Below are 17,576 nucleotides of genomic sequence, written 5' to 3'. Positions count from 1 at the left end.
TGGGCACCACCAGCTATCTCAGAGGAGGGGTCAAAAACTCGCTGCAGGGAGTCATGGGATAGTTTGCCCCCAATAAAAATTCCTCCATCCTCCTGCCCAACAGACAGAGGTTGGATTATTCCCTGAACCAGGAGAATTCATACCCCTTCCAAAACCCTTGAAGTGTGTTTGTTTGGTTTTTTTAACTTGGAGGAGGGAGTTAATATTTACTGTTATAACTGCATGTTCTCATTGTTTATATAAATGTCCAATCCTTTTTGGAATCCTGCAGAGTTTTTAGCCTCAATGATATTTTGTGGCAATGAGTTCCACAGGCTAATTATGTGACAAAGAAATTACTTTTATCAAAGTATCTTCTCTTTTCTTCCCTGCTGGTTCCCTTAAAGACCACTGTTATGGTATCTCTCACTTCAACTAGTAAGGGTCAGATAAAGCTGCCTCCATAGCCCACAAATGATACTGTGAACAAATATGATGGCTCAAAGGACCTCTTCTTTTCTAGGAGGTGAACATGATGATCTTGGGAGATCAGATATGCTGCTATGCTGTAGATATTCTACAAGTTGAGTAATTACATTCTTCAGTCCTAGATTTCTCCTGCAGTTATAATTAGATACAGTATTCTTTATTCCTGCCCTCAGCTGATATGCAGTGGTGTTGTGCTTTCTGAAATGTTTCACTCCAGAAGTAGCTGTATTTCAGTGGTGGGTAAAGCATAAGATTGTACAATCAATTATTACTGTATTTTATGATTGCATGTAGATGAAAGGTGACATGTAAAAGTAAGACCATTATCACTACCAGCCCAGCACTTATATTAAACATTCCTGATGTCTGATTTGTGTGTGTGTGTGTGCCTAAGAGGCCTGATCTTCAAAAGTGCTGAGCACCATACGCTTCAATTAAAGTGTATGGGAGCGTGGGTGGGTAGTGGTGTTTCCCAGAAGCTCTGAATATCATGCATTTCCCTATGGTACTCCTGTGAAGAATTCAATTTAGTTTTTCCCAGCGATAGGAGGGATTTCCACATGAGTAAGATGGGAGTTGTGTTGAAAGCGTAATTTAATTCTCACAGCACTGACAGCAGTGGAACTTAGCATGAAAGTTACTTGTAAAAGTAGGTTCTGCCAAGTCGGAGGAATTCCATGTTTGTTAAAGGCAGTAAATCAAAGGATCAGACAGAGGAGAGATGAGCATTTTTAAATCTGGAACACCAGGGGTGAAATCCTGGCTTCACTGAAGTCTGTGGCAAGACTTTCACTGACTTCAGTGAGGCCAGGATTTCACCCTAAGACAGTCAAATACTTTATGGCTATCCAGCCTGCTTAGTCTTTTAAGGGGAAAAAGGATCTGATTTCCTGCAGTGGTTCATCCTTTTTTAGTCTGAAGAAAGCTATTGTCAAGTACTTGGCGTCCGCAAGCTTATGGGGTGAAATCCTGGCCTCACGAAGTCAAAGGCAAATCTCCCATGACTTCAATTTGTGCCAGGATTTCCCCCCTGATGGGTACTTTTGATGTAAGATTTCCGTGACCAGCCAGAATCTATTGTATATCTCAACACCCTTTCTACTATTGAGCTAACGAGTACTCGCTGTTGGGTGCTCTAACTGGAGGGCTTTTCACTGTGTTCAATCACATCCTTTTTGCAGTCTGTCAAAGAATGAAATGATTTCTAGAAGGGCCAGAACTTGCCTGAAGACCAGTAAGGGCCAACATTAATCTAAAGCCTTAAAAGGGACAGAGAATACGATGGAATTACTCATTTCAGGGCTGATGCTGGCATTACCTAATAATGTCACCATGCAAATTCCATGTTGCAAAATATCCTGCTCAGTCAAACACTTAAAACCAAACTGAAAACAAAAGAAATTTCCCCTTTATTGTTATATTCACCTTATAAGCCATACAGCTCACCTAAGGAAAGAAATCAGAGAAAAAGCCAAGGATGAAATGAACTGATTAGCACTGGAATGATTGGCTAAAGACATCAGAATGTCTAATAATTGCTTATCACATAATTGCATGATAATAATTGCATATAGCTATGCAATAGGTACTGTAAAAAACAATCAAAGTACAGACTTCAGATCTAGGTTTCTTCTGTCTGGAGCAATATTTTTAGATGGTACTAGGGTGATATTCTCCTACAGGGGAGTTCTTAGACTTCATCGACTGGGGCAGTTGAATTACAGAGAGGAGACTACCTGGCCATAGCTGGGATACAGTCTTGCCCTAGATCCAAATTTGATCATTTCCTTTGTGAGCTTATATAAGACCACCTTTTGAAAATGGCATCTACCAACAAACCAATATGTATTAAAAATAGATCATTTGGTGAGGAGGTCGATCTTGATAACTCCCTCCTGTGACGTGTCTGGGCTCTGACAATTACGGCATGATTAGTGCTGAACGGGGGTGGGAGGAGCATGTGGCCATGACATTTTCCAAAGAAAAGGCATAACATCTTAGATGTGCCACTCTGCTGTCTCCACCTGCTCCTTAATAAATAAAAATAAATAAATAAATGTCTAACTCTTATATGGCACTTTTCATCTGTAGATCTCAAAAGTACTTAATAAAGGAGGTCAGTACTATCATTTTCGTGGGAGATGCCAATCTACTCCTACATCACTCTGCACATGGAATGCTGTTTAGCAAAATGAACTAGACATCTGAATCCTTGTATGGAAGGATCGTAGGGACAGCACAAGTCAATTCATTCATCGAATAGCCGGGCTTTAGATTCATGATAGCCAAATGACACTTTGAAAAATGTCGCTCCACACACTATGCCATCAGAAATTTTAGCTTGGCAGAAACAGCCCTCTTTAAAAAATGCTGTGTGGGAAACAGCACATTTCATATCTATGTTTGAGATAGGACATAAATCCTCAGCAGATAGAGGGTGACTTCTCATGCTATCACAACCATGGTTTCAGTGCAGCCATGGGCTTCAAAATGCTCCACACCCGCTGACCATTAAACTACCTTTTAAAAAAATATGAAAAATTTCATCATTGAGAGAATGCAGATGGCATTAAAATTCTGGTCTCAGATTTTGTTTTACAAGGAGGACAGGATATACTGCCTGACAGGATCTGTGATGGTGGCTGTCAGGAGAACAGGTAATAGCGGAGGCCTGGCTCACATGTGTCACACTTAGTCTTGTGATTCTCCTTAGATGTCAGGCCCAGGAGTTAAAAGCCATGCCCAGTTCTGCAGTGGCATGGTGTCTTGCTGGATAAATTTCTTTCAGTGCTCATCATTATTTCTGTAAAGCTGCTAGGTGCAATTCCTGAGACATGGCAGAGAGAGGAAGAGCACCTAGGAAGTAGGGAAAACCTCAGCAAAATCAGTAAAGCAAACTCACTAAAGCAAAAGCGAAGATGGGAAAAAAGTGAGGGAACAATACACTATCCAATAGAGGCACAAGCATTTACTGTGACACATGTAACATTACTGTTAGTTAAACGTGGATGTGTAGAATGACAAAAGCCTTTACCCATTAATTATACCATAAGTGACAGCAACAGAACTAGGAGGCAAAGATAAAATTTACATAAAAGACAAATTGTGTTAAAAGAAATGCTCCAGCCACGTAGTCACAGTTTGGATACTGCAATGCAATACTGATTGGATATTGATTGCAAATCTGTGTTTGTAATGACCTTCCCTAAAAACTTAAGGGAAAGATTGACAGATGGATAGAGGATATGCAGACATTAAAAAGAGTGTATAGGGTTATTTACGAAATAACATTCAATGTTGCTTGACAAAAGCAAAAGGAAACTAAGAAACAGAAACCAACAGCAGGAGAAATTTATTTCTATTTCTTTTAGCCCTCAGAAAATAGTGGTTGTGCTAAAACATTATTAAGCTGACTTTTTTTTCCAACCAAGCAAACAGAAATTCTGGTTTCTTTCTGGCTACTTCAAGCTCACTCAGGACATGGGTGTTTTGAGCTAAGTTTTTACACCATGGCATTGTATATCACATGGTCACCACCAACACTGTTCAGTAGGATTGCTGTGGGACATGTCATGACATTGTGTGGGAGATCACTGAGTGTCTCGGAAGGAAATTCAACTTGTTGTGCAACATCATAATGCACAAAGCAGTGTTTCAACGTGTCTGTCATTGTAATACCAATTCCTACAAGTCCCACATTGCAGAGATTTAAGACTGTACAAGAGACTTAGCCTCAAGTCAGAGAGCAAGTAAGGCCTGGATAGCAAAACAAACAAAGTAATAGCCTGGGTTAGCAGGCTCTTCAAAGACAGGGGCTACCTCGTGATCCAAACAATTGTGGGATCACTATTCACTCTCTGGAATAACAGGCTTGTTGATATGATAATCAAGAACATGATATGTCCCACAGTAATTCCACATAGTATGCACCATGCAATATCATGTCACATCACAAAGTAATTCTACTGAGTGATGGCCTAGCCGAATATACCCATTCAGGTGCTTGTATGGCCCTCTGCACCACAGTTAACTTTTGAATTATTTGAAACACTAAATGTTTCAATAATGTCAAAGCATCTCAGTTGGACATTTTCAGAATGGATCGTTTTGACTTTTTGGTTTCTAAATGACTTTTTGAAATGAAATTCTTTTATATAAGATTTTAAATGTCAGATTTGGAATAAATGTTTCGAGTTTATTTAAACAAAATGTTTTGATCAACCCCAAATGATTTTTTTAAAATTTAATTTCACAGGTAGTTTCATTTTTTTTCCCTATTCCATTTCAGAATGGAAAAAATTGAAATTGTAAAATTTCCCACAAACTGAAAACCCAGTTCACACCCAACTGTACTAGTGACATATTTCAGGATATCTTGGAAGACTACCTGTGACCCAACTGTGTTTGGATAAAAGGGTGTACTTCTGCTGACACAAAGCATTAATAATACAGCAGATAACTCTGCAGGTTGGAACTGAAGTGTGCCCTATTTCCAGAGCAGCCTTGCCTTTGAGAAGAGTGTCCCCCACTGCTGCAGCCTGGCAAAGATTTCACTGTCTGCTCATGGAACTACTCCTGTGGGAGATTATTGTCCATTAGCTTCCTTAGTGCCAGCAGACTGCAAACTCTGCGCCATCCAAGCCAAAAAAGCTCTCCATTCATTGGTCCAGAGCAGCTAGCCCAGCGTTACTCGTCTAGACACCAACATATGAAAGTAATTAATACAGGCAGTTTAGAGGCAAGAGGGAACATGCCTTCATCTGTCATGGAAATACACTGGACTCAAACATTTTAGAAGAAAAGGAATTCTCTGCAATAATATGGTATGTGATAGAGAAAGCAATAGCATTTCTCGGAGGGGCACTCTGGCCCTTCTTGGCTGATCATGTGCCGATTAATTTAGGATACCTTTGAAAAAGCTCCTTAGTCCTCTGCAATGGCTGCCAGGCTGTCCAATGGAATGCAGGCGGCCACCAAGAAACCCTGATATCGCTGCAACTTTGGACACACCTTGTGGAGCGTGCACAACGGGCTGGAGGAAAACGGAGCAGATGCCTGGAAACCATATCTCCTCCAGAAGCTGAGCTTGCAGAGATGTGTTAAATCAACGGCCGTGAGCAGTGCACGAAAGTGAGCTGAAGACACTAAATCAAAGATATATCTACTTCCACATGTTTCTGAATGGGCCGGTACAAATTTCAGTGTGCCCAGTGAGGGGGCCCAAATGGCGGAACCACCACTGCACATGTGCACTCTGAGCCTGATCCAAAGCCCATTCAGGTCAATGCGATATTTTCTACTGACTTTAATGGGCTTTGGATCAGCACCTTTGTGCAAATTATACCAGGAAATACTATGTGAGGAGTGAGGGTGCAGTGCCAGGGCCTCTCAAGTAGCAAGAAGCTGTCTCAGCCAGCGTGGCTTTGCCTCAGCCATCACAGGTAGCAAGCACAGAGGGACTGCAGCAGATTGGTGAGAGGACATTAATGGAAAGACAGGAAATGAAGGCAAATTTCAGAATTATTTTTAACTATAAAGAAACAAAAAGAAAATGAGTGAAATAAAAATCAAGGGCCAGGTTTGTGGCCCTATCTCCAGCTACTTTGTGCATTACCCCGGGGTCCATTGTGGCCTTTGGCTGGCCTAGAATTGGCAGAGCAGAAAGTTGGCACACAGCCACCTTCTGTCCCTCATTCCACTCTCTTCAGCTGCATCGCATATAAACTCACCCCAACTGGTGATGAGTTTACCAGTACCACAGCTGGTGATCCGTATCTACAGGAAACAAAAAACTGGGCAGCAAAATGGACATGAAAAGTGTGTGTGGGGGGAGGGAAATACATAAAAGGACAAAGCTTCTAGAAAATAAAAGGAGGTAAGGAAAAGCAACAATAAATGTAAAAGCAACAGAAGAAAGATGGACAAATAATAGCAAACTGAAACAAAGTTAACCTCTGGCACTGCTAAAAATACAGGACAGCTTTAAAAAGAACAAACAAACAAAAACCAAGATGTAGAGCTGATGAGAAAGACTTCAGAACCAAACTGGACTGAAAAGGGAAAGACAGAGTCTGAACCAGCAACAGAGGTGGTGTCATTGCTAATTTATTCCTCGAAGAAAATTTGTGCAGGCTGCTGGAGTCATGTGTGTTGCCATCACCAGACTCACGGATGCATCGGCAGCGTTGCTGCAGCTTCTTAATTCCTTCTTTCCATTTTCATTAGATTAGACTCAATACATTCAGGATATCAGGAAACACCTTTCCTCCCCCTCCCCCTCAAGATGATGCATACAAAACAACAAAGAGGAGGCGTCAGTCACTCATTTTGGCTCTGAGTGAGTGGACACAAAGACTAGATCTTGTCAGTTTTATACAGGAATATTTCTCTGGCCTAAGGCCAAGATGAAAAACAGAGCAAGTTGGATTGCTTTTGTGTGGGCGTAAGATTATATATTATATGTATGACCTCCCCAGGACCCTGTAATGATTTTATTTCAGCTGCAGCCAGAGAAATAGACCTTGGATTGAGTTATTTCTTCAGGAAGAATAGATGATGTTTTTAGACTCTTCCCTCCTTCCCCCATCTGTTCCCTCTACATTATGGGTTTGTTCTAGAGCTGGTAGAATAGTTAAACACTGGTGCTTAATTTGTAATGAAAGAGGTGCTGGGGCTCAAGCAATGATTTAAATTTTACACTTGTTATGACTCTGAATGTGCGATGATATTATGGTCATTACCAAGGATAATAATGGTATGATATTGCTACCCTTACTTCTGCACTGCTGCTGATGGTGCTGCCTGCAGAGCTGGGCAGCTGGAGAGCAGTGGCTGTTGGCTGGGAGCCCAGAGGTGCTGGGGCTATGAACTGACAAGCCGACAGGTGTCGGGGTTCAGGACCGGCAAGCCCCGGTACAAATAAAGCACTCAAACACAATAAAACCAAGACCCATTAATATTTTACAAGCAGATGTGCAGACTCCGCTCAGTTCATGCTGATTTATGGTGTCATATTATTAATCATTGCAATTATTTGAACACATGCCAGGTATTTGCATAAATGCTTGCAAATCCCAAGATTTTCACTAATTTCAGCACAGGTGATTACTTGTCTGAAAATTCAAACCTGAACTCCATGATTTGCTATTTGTTCCTCATTATTCCCAAGTTCAAAATATTTCACTCAGTCAGGCCCCAATGCAGGACAGTACTTAAGCACATACTTTGACTTTAGTGAGACTTACCCTGTCCTGAATAGGGATACTTTAGTAGGACCAAGTAACCTATGGAAATGGATCAACCACGCAACATGAATCGCAATTAGTTGAAGAAAACATACAGTGAACAGCCCCTAGTGTGAAACTTATTGATCCAAATTATTCAGCTAGCATTTAGGTTTTATGAATAAATTCAAAGAAAATGAGATCAGATTGCAAGTGATTCAACCAAAAAAAGAAGCGAAGCCCCCAATTTACACACACACACACACACACACACACACACACACACACACTTACTTAACTGGAGCATGTGACTAGTCCCACTGAAGCCCAGGTGGATACTCATGTTTCAAAGTTAAATATGGGCTTAAATGTTCACAGAATCAAAGCCTCAATTTGTAATGAATAATTCTAGTCTACTTGAGGAATTTCCTATTGGCCACGTCAACAGTGAAAGTTACCTACCATATGGTACAGTGTAAGGGCTAGTCTACACTGGCAGCCCTTTAACATGCCTTGTGTGGTTGTGGTACAGAGCTCACCCAGTGCTCTAAGAAACCACCTCAATGAGCGGCGCGGCTCCCAGCGCTGTTTACACTGGTGCTTTACAGCTCTGCAACTTGCTGTGCTGAGGGGGGTGTTTTTTCTACACCCCTGAGCAAGAAAATGGCAGTGCTGTTAATTGCCAGGGCAGACAAGCCCTAAGGCACTCCAAATGTAGACTAAGCCATTCAGGATTATTAAACTTTAATTTTATTCACCAAAATGTCAACATTTTGGCCCAAAGTCTTTTTTCAGGACATCTTTCAGTAATAACAAATACATATCCTCCCCCAACCACTATCTCACAAACCTTATCTGTCTTTACTTCTCTTCCCAGAAAATTGACTTTTTGTTGAAAAAAAAAAGGAAAAAAAAGGAAAACTTGAAAATCCCAACATTTGGGGGGGTTTGGCCAAAAAGTTTTGATTTTTGAGATTTTTGATTTTCTGTTAAAAAAAAATAAATATTTTTTTCCAAGGAAAGCAGATACCTTCTGTGAAAATTTTCATTTAATAGAAAACTCAATTTTTCATTGAAAGAGTTTTGATAGAATTTTTTTGACAAGATAAAATAACAACCTGCCTACATCTCTGTAATTCATTTAGCATCCATCACTTTTCAGAATACAGCTGAAAATATATAATTTTTCCCCAGCCCAGGGTGTTTAATTTATCCCTCTCTCTGATGTTATGTATTATCTGTCATTAACATTAAGAGAGTTTATCTGGAAGAAGCTATAGTCATATTGCTCTATAGTATTTTAATTAATTCTGATTTGTTATGTGCAATAGTTTAATAAAATGTACAAAATATTCAATAGTGACAGGATCAGCTCACATATCACTGTCAGTGGACAAGAGCCGGAGACAGTGAAACAGTTCAAATATTTGGGGGCAATCATCACTGATGAAGAATCAAAGGCAGAAATTCTGGCAAGAACTGTGCAAACAACAGCAAAAGTGGCAAAGCTAAAGCCAATCTGGAGGAACAAGAACATCTCCCTGGAATCCAAACTGAAATTGCTGCACGCACTGGTCATCTTCATTTTTCTGTATGCGTGCGAGACATGAACCCTTATGGCAGAACTTGAACGGAAAATACAGGTAGTAGACATGAGATACTTCCGTAAAATCCTGGGCATCTCCTCCTTCGATCACGTCACTAATGAAGAAGTCTGCAACATTATCACCCAATGTGCTGGGTCATATGAAGACCTCCTGATGACCGTGAAAAAGTGCAAGCCGAAGTGGTACAGCCATGTAACAAGATCGTCTGGCCTATCCAAGATCATCTTCCAAGGGACAGTACAGAGGAAGAGGTAGACAGAAGAGATGGATTGACAGCATAAAAGAATGGACAGGAATGGACTTCATGGAGACTCAAGCACTGACACACAATCATCAGGGGTGGAGACAATTGGTTGATTGCTCATCAATGATGGTGTCCCAATGATCATTGTGTTTATGGGAGTGATGATAATGATGAATATTCAATAGCTGTGATACATAATCATTGTAATGAATTAAAATAGGGAAGAAAGAGCCATATAATTTAAAGATGTGAACTTAGACCTGAAATTGAAATTAGAAGGTCTTTGTGAGTGATATAGTCACTCCTACTCTGATAAGTGAATTAGGGAGTGGAAGTAAGACGACAAAGGACCAGGAATACAGACTGAAACAATAGTACATATTAGTTCTAGACTATGTCTTGAAAAACATCAAGATTTTATGAATGCTGTCCCATTTGATAAATGTAAGTTTGATCACGAGTGCTACTTCACTTCCCAAGTATGTGGAGAAAGCAAAACCACAACTCAGAAACTGTTCTGTGTAAACAAGCCCAGTACGTTTCCTGGATTTTTTTAAATGTAGACCTATACATTCAAGCTAATTAGTCCATTCACTGCTACATTCTACTAAGACAACGACATGCTGATGGATTTCAGAAGTAAAATGAGTCGATTTTCCTGAATGAGATACTCCCAGACAGAGTGTACACAGAAATGTTTTCCTCTGAAAGACTAGCAGCTTACTCAGCGCGAGCTGGGCTGAAAAAACTGTGTTAGTTAATTAGGGTTGGGGGGTGGGGTGGCAAAAGCTGAGCTAGTGTAATATCAGCTGAGCTCCATTAACTTAGATACAGCTACCCTGATGCACACAATTGAGAATCTGGCCCATACTCTTAATTGTTGATTTGTATAGTGATTTGTTCCAGAATGCCAGGGAACCGATTAGAGATATCTATACACACATTACATACACATTTTCTTTTTAAAAGAGTTATGGCAACTTCAACTGCCTTGTCATTTGCAAGTTTCTTCTACATCACTCTCAAATACAAAATGAAAATTAGATCTTCACCATCTTGCCAGTGCTTGGAGATAGCTCCTATTATTTGGCAGAAAACTCCTTGACATGTTATGTCCAGTTAAGGAATCCAATTCTGCAACCTTTACTTTAACTAGTAGCCTTTACTCGTGTGAGTAATCCCACCAGTGTCAATGGGCCTACCTGTGTGAGTGATCATGCAGATTGTGGCTACAAGGGAAATCTACCCACTGGAATTAGGACTAAGGGCACTGAGGTAGCATCAAAGACTGTAAATAATAATGTCAAGTTATATTTTTTTTGTGTTGCTAACAAAGTGCACACAGTACATGCCTCTGAACCAAAGTGCAAGTTACATGGAAAGTACTGCTAGACTTTATGACCAAATGTGATTCAAAGGAGTCTGCAGAGGCTGATTGGAACTGCACACTGTCGTTACATAGCATTCATCAAATCATACCCATGTAAGATGTACTCACTCTACCAGTAACAGGTCCAACAGGTATTAACATAGGAGCAACAGTGTGGCACGTGCCTTACAGACAACATAAAGATAGAATGAGGTTCCTGCCCCCAAAAGATTCCCTAGGACTACATTGTTCTTTTTCTTCTAGCCCAGATTATGGGCAGCATGTAGGGGTGTATGTTGTCCTTGGAGAACTGTGAGTCAGGGAGGTATAATTCCTTCTCTGCTCCCCTTCTCCTCTGGGATTCGATGGAGGGATCAGTTGCTTTTTGAAATTTTCTATTGGTTTATTGAAATTTTGGATCATCAAGAAAACAAATTCAAGTTTTTTGACAGTCAAAAAACTGAAAATTTTGGGCAGACTTTTCTCATCGCGAATTGAATTTTCAATGAAAACTTTAATTGGAAGCTCAACATTCAGATATTTTGACCAGCTATATGATTTGGTGGCTGAATCCAAATGTGGTCCAAATAAAGGGGTGCGTTTCCACTAAGAGTATACTACAGGAGCCTCTCTTCATGGTCTGAGTTAGTGCCTGGCTTTAGACTTTTATGTGACTAAGTTAGTCCTGTTACAGTTTCACAGTGGTGCGGGCCACTGAGAGAATCTTCATCCTCTCACTCTCATCCTCCCTTATAATTGAGACACATTTTTCAGATGAAATATCATTTTGCACCTGTAAGTATCCATAAGCACCGAATAGAGGAAGAGGTATGAGATGGACAAAACAGGGATAGATCGCTTCTATGTCAGGCCAACCCCTGCATCTGCTGGGAGTTGGAAAGTAAAAACAGCTTGTGACAGGCAATAAGCTGTTTCAATGGCAAAACGGCCCTTGTAATGAAGCTACAATCACTCTTCCGATCTCCATGTGGTCTTGTTTCTTTCCTGAGAAACTGGCACTTCTCATCTATTCTAACTCTCCTGATTCCAGGCTTTGATTTATATAGCCCTGGCTAGTGTATGTCCTGTCAAAGGAGGGAGGAGTCAAAGATAAAGGGGCTCACATAGGGGGAGAGGAATTCTAAGATAGGAGGTGGGGGTTAAGGGTCGATCCCAAGTTGGATCAGACCACTCAGATGCATGGCATTTAGCCTGGCTAACCTGTTTTCAGGTAGATACACTCCTCCCTTTTAGTTCTCCTTCTATTCCAGCTGATACCGGCAAATATAAATAAAGCTCCACAAGGAAGGCAGGGCATTAGAGTGGGGGACAGGAGATCTGGATTCTAGTCCTGGTGCTGCCATTCATGACTTAACATAAGTATCTTATTTTTCGCTGTAGTTCAGTTCCCTCTGTCCCCCCCCCCACATCAGTAATGATGGGGATACTGAAGTCCCTTATCTCATGTGGTATTGAATGAAAGTTTTTAAAGCACTCTGACACAGTCAGAGGGAAAGCACCATAGACGCAAAAGGATCATCCTCACTGGGCTTTCTTTAGTTCACTCCCATGTAAACTTAATCTCCTGTTCTTCTTCTAGTACATAGGCTAATAGGAATTACCACACTGGAAAAGACCTTTTGTCCCTCCTGTAAAATGACCTGACATTCAGAAACAGTCTCTATTTCATGCTCCAAAGGAACACAAAAATGCGTTTTAAAAATGCCTATTATTTATTTCAGTGACTGTCCACGGTCTATAATTCCATTGAATTAAATTAAAAGTCACAGAGTAAAATATTTCTTTTGGTCAGGTTCAGATTTGCTGCCCTGTATTTTCAGCAAGTGTATATACTGGCTGTGTACGTGTGGGAGTGAGGCTGCCAGGAGGCAGGACGAATGAGAAAACCGATGAAAGAGAGATTTGGCCACCCTTGCTCCCATGAATACTACCTTGCTCTGCAAGTAGCTCTATCGAACCAGAGTCTGATTCGGTGAGGGGTGATGTTCAAACAGTAGAAAGGTCTCATGCCTGGAGATTCATCCTTGGGCTGCTACTGGAATGGGGGAGCTGTTATGTGCTCTCTATTCGAGGTTAGCTCAGCTCTGAGGGCTAACCTAAACTGCACCCTTACTGTAACCGCACTATGAGTCACTGGAAAGGCATGAAGTTGCTGGGCATAAGAACAACCCAGCCACACCCTCTCCATCCTTCATCCCACCCATGGGACCTCCCAGGGCTGTCCCCTAGGTTTTTTGCAGGGTGGGGATTGTACCTACCCTGTGGTTCCTTTGCATTAGCCTAGTTGTCTTAAGAGGGTCTGCATCCCACCTACAGCCAGGGGTGAAAGTACGGCGGTCCGGGCCCGTACGGCGTACCAGTAAAAAGTAGCCTCCCGTACCGGCCCATACCGCTGACTTTAAAGTGCCTGAAGGAGGCGGATGGGGGGGGGCGCAAAAGGGGCAGTGACATTAAATCACTGCCGCTGCAAAAGGACCCTGCTGATGGGGGTGGTGGGGGGCAAAAGGAGCAGCTACCCCAGGGCTGGCCAGAGCCCCGGGCCCTTTAAATTGCCGCTGGAGCCCCGGGCGGCGTGGGCAGGCTGGCTGGGGAATGCTGACCCCCCCAGCCCCGCCCCTTCGGCCCGAGGCCCCGCCCCGGGAGAACTGCCCCCCGTACCAGTTAGAGAGAAATTTTACTTTCACCCCTGCCAACAGCCTTCAGCACTGTACTGTATCAGCACCATATATGAGGGCAGCTGGGAGGGAGGAGCCATAGCCTTGCTGCTGTTAGTTTCCTGGAGTATGGGTGGACGGGGTGAAGGGCAGAGTAGGTAAGAAATAGCAGTACCAGTTAGGAAAGAGGGGCCCACAGCAATTACTTGCTGTGACTAGAACAAGAGCAAAGTGAACGTAAAGTCTGCTGAATAGCCAGTGAATCTGGCTCATATTTGGTCTCTCCCACCCTACTGTTTTGAAATTAGCTATGTACATAGCCAGATCTCATGCTTTCTCTAGTGAAAAGGGGGACAGGAGAGAATTTAAAATGTCTTCGCATTCTCTATGCCTATCTGTCATGTTTCCACTCTGAGGGATAAAATGCCACAGTGTTTTTTTCAGGCTCTGCTCCTGTTTATAAAGGCTACGTCATCCGATCAGGGAACAGAAACCAGGTCATGTGAGCTGGATGATCACACATAGAGACTACTGTGTTCTGAGCACTGAATACTGGAAGGAGTCCTCGCTACAAACAGCTTGTCAGAATCCATCAGCCCTAATTTGTTAATGAAAACTATTATTCAAACCACCAAGAAGAGCAAACACTTGTAAAAATCATTGTGTTTTGGTGGGCAATTCACGAATAGAGGGGGGAAAAATCCAGTGGACAAGTAGTTGACAGTGAACAGTTCCATCTGTTCCAGGCAATGCATTTTCCCTTCAGCGGAGGCTAATGAAGAAAGGCTGGGGACAGGTGAGGGTTCTACATGGCAGTTGCACTTTCTCCACTGTGGAACATCAGAGCTAGTTTTGATTCTAAGGGCGGGAGCGATAGCTCAGTGGTTTGAGCATTGGTCTGCTAAACCCAGGGTTGTGAGTTCAATCCTTGAGGGGGCCATTTAAGGATCTGGGGGGAAAATTGGGGATTGACCCTGCTTTAAGCAGGGGGTTGGACTAGATGATCTCCTGAGGTCCCTTCCAACCCTGAGATTCTATGATCTATCTCCTATCCCTTTGGAACAGTATTCATCCATCACTTAGGACTGATTGCCCCTTGCCCAGTTTCTATTTCTCAAGGAACACTTCTCCACAAAGATATGGGTAGAGTCTGCTCCAAAATTAACATAGTTTTCCCCATTTTTCAGATTTTTCAGTGAGAATTCATCATCCACCACTAGTTTCCAACATGGTAGGCCAGCACACTGGAACTCAGGAGACTTGGGTTCTAGTCCTGGCTCTGTCACTGAACTACTCTGTGGCCCTGGGCAAGTCACTTCATTTCCCTGTGCTTCTGGTTCTCCTTCCATCCTTTGTCTAGTTAGATTAGGTGCTCGGTTATCATGATGTTAACGACCAAATAAAATAAACAGACTGAACTCTCCAGAGCAGGGTGATCTGAATTTTGTACAGAGCCTAACACAATAGAATCCCCAATCATAACTGTGGCCTTTAGTTGAGACTGTAACACATAATGAGTGAATCAGAGACTGGGCAGCAGATGGTGTCCCAGTGTAATTTGGGTTACCATCTAGGCTGCCTCATTTAAGGGGAAGACATTCAGGAGGATTTATTAGTAGGAGCCAGGCAGAAAGGGAAAGAATCTATCTTAGTGTGAGGAAGAACCTGAATAGGAGGCCCCCAAAGTTTGGATGGATGCAGGCCCTGTTTAGCTCTAAAGAAAGTGGACTGAAACAGAAGAGGGGTCCAGAGGGGCATTGCTTGCCCAACGAGAAGAGGGGGAAACTGCACTCCCCATTACTTTAAGACCTGGCTGTAATCTATGCTGGTGACCACAGTACTGCTCTATGAAAATGACAAATCCTTCACTTGTTTGCAGTAAAACCTCTCTGCCTCCTGTAAGTCGTTTAGTCAATAAATTATGCAATCGCTACACGACACAAAATGTTCATAAATTTGTTACAAAGTTGGCAAAGTCCAATTTTAAGAACTACCCAGAAAATGATAAACTAGGCTTTTTTGATTATTTCTCCAACCAAGCCCTTCCTTTCTAGCCATGGGGCAGACATCACAACAATCTAGGTACCAACAGCAGCTGTATGGCACGAACCACTGTGCCTTTGAGAATGTTTGTTTTTTGCCCTCATGGAAGGCTGTAGGTAAGAACAGGGCAGCAGATGTTTCCTTTCAATGCTAATGTCCAGCAACTCATGAGCTGAGATAGCTACAAAGAGCCTGATCTTGATACTTGCATGCAGGAAGTCAGGGAGGGCTTTGCCAATGAAAAGACTGAAGGACCAAACCCAAAGCTGAGCTGATAGTTATATCATCAGATGCCCAAACAGTCATGCCACTAATTTCTAAATTTATTTTTAATGAAGACCAGCCATTTTTAGATGCTGCACAGTTCATATCAAACTGCAAAAAGCTGATTGAAAAGCAAACCTTTCCTCTTCCAGTCCACCCATGTATACACACACACACACACTCACCTAAAAGAGAATGTGGTGAGATCATTCACCCTAGATAAACATTTCCTCCATAAAAAAAGGGGGGGTTCCATTACATACAGGCAGAGCATGGAAATGAAAACTGCTGACTGGTTCCTCCCAGGTGGGAGGAGTGTTGTTAACACAATGACTTGAGAGCCCAGGTGGGCCTGCAGTATAAACACCAATGTGACTACCTCTCCTTCTTACAAAGCATAACACGAATGCCTCCCAGCTGAGAAAGAGGCTCTCTCTGTAGGTTGCCACCTCATCCTACCTTCCCCTCTGAATCCCTGAGGATTCTTCTACCCTCCCCGCATCTCATGTCCCTCCCCAATTCCCTTGAGGCCTCACTACCTCCAAGGTCTCATATACAGTAATCATACTGCCAGCTGTGGAGGAATGGATTAGACTCCATCTGAAACTCACTGATGCTGTCCTTGAACTAGCCAGAGTAGTTTACTGTTGAGCAGCTTGAGGCCTCGTCTCAGATCATGATGACTGAAAAGCTATGGCAGACCAAGAGATAACAGTCTCTAAAACATGTGCCTTTTATGCTCCAAACAGGACTATAGTCCCTACTGTTGTTTAGGGAGATTGGTGTCCCCCAGTCGGAGCTCAAAGAGTAGTGAAGTCAGAGTAGGGGACACACACACACACACACATTCACTAACTGCCCTGTGGCAGAACTGAGTTCTGCAGAAGGGAGCAGAGGATTAAAACAATACACAAGATAGAGTTAGTGTGACAACTGCAGAGCGGGTCCATGTAGCCTGTGAAATAACTAATCATTGCACAGTAAAGGGTAATCATAATTTCTTAACACTGCAGTGCAGGAACCCAGCTTCACGGCAGCGCACAATGGGCTAAGGAGATGGAGAGCTAATTAGTGCAACAACAAAAACAATGCGGTGATATTCCCCACAGAACGGGCCTGAGTGGACCGTCAAAATAAGTAATTGATTCCTCCTAATTTACTCATTCTTTCTCTTTCTTGGCTAGGAGCTAAACTGCATATATTCCTTCCGCCCTGTCTTTCATGTGTTTATTTCTCCTGCTTGGTTTAGTGAAGCAAGGAAAGAGAAATAAAACACTGGTAGTGAGCTCCGGCTATGTAATAATAAATAAATAATAATAATAATAAAAAAGCTGGAAGTAGGCTCCTCAAATTTCTTCCTCACTCTCCTTGCTGTCTCATATTCAAAACTAACGATGTGCGAGGAAACAAGTCCACAAAGAAATGCTTGGGGGAAAGAGGGGTTGAGCTCTTCCTTCATCCCACCCACCAACCTAGTTTGAATTAAAGTTGAACCAAAACTTTTTACCTACCCGGAGGTGGGTTCAGGGGCCTGGGCTCCTGCTGCAACTGTCAAAGACAATACTGGCATCTAAAGCAGTGCGAGGAATGAAGGCAATGCAGCTCGGCTATGCTGACGAACTGTAGATGCTTACGATGCCATCATCTGTAGTGAGGAAACACAGCATTCTGAACTTGGGTCCT

The sequence above is a fragment of the Lepidochelys olivacea genome (genome assembly GCF_965140295.1).
Source record: "Lepidochelys olivacea isolate rLepOli2 genome assembly, chromosome: 1".
In the NCBI taxonomy this organism is placed as follows: Eukaryota; Metazoa; Chordata; order Testudines; family Cheloniidae; genus Lepidochelys; species Lepidochelys olivacea.
Note: the sequence above shows the minus strand (reverse complement) of the source record.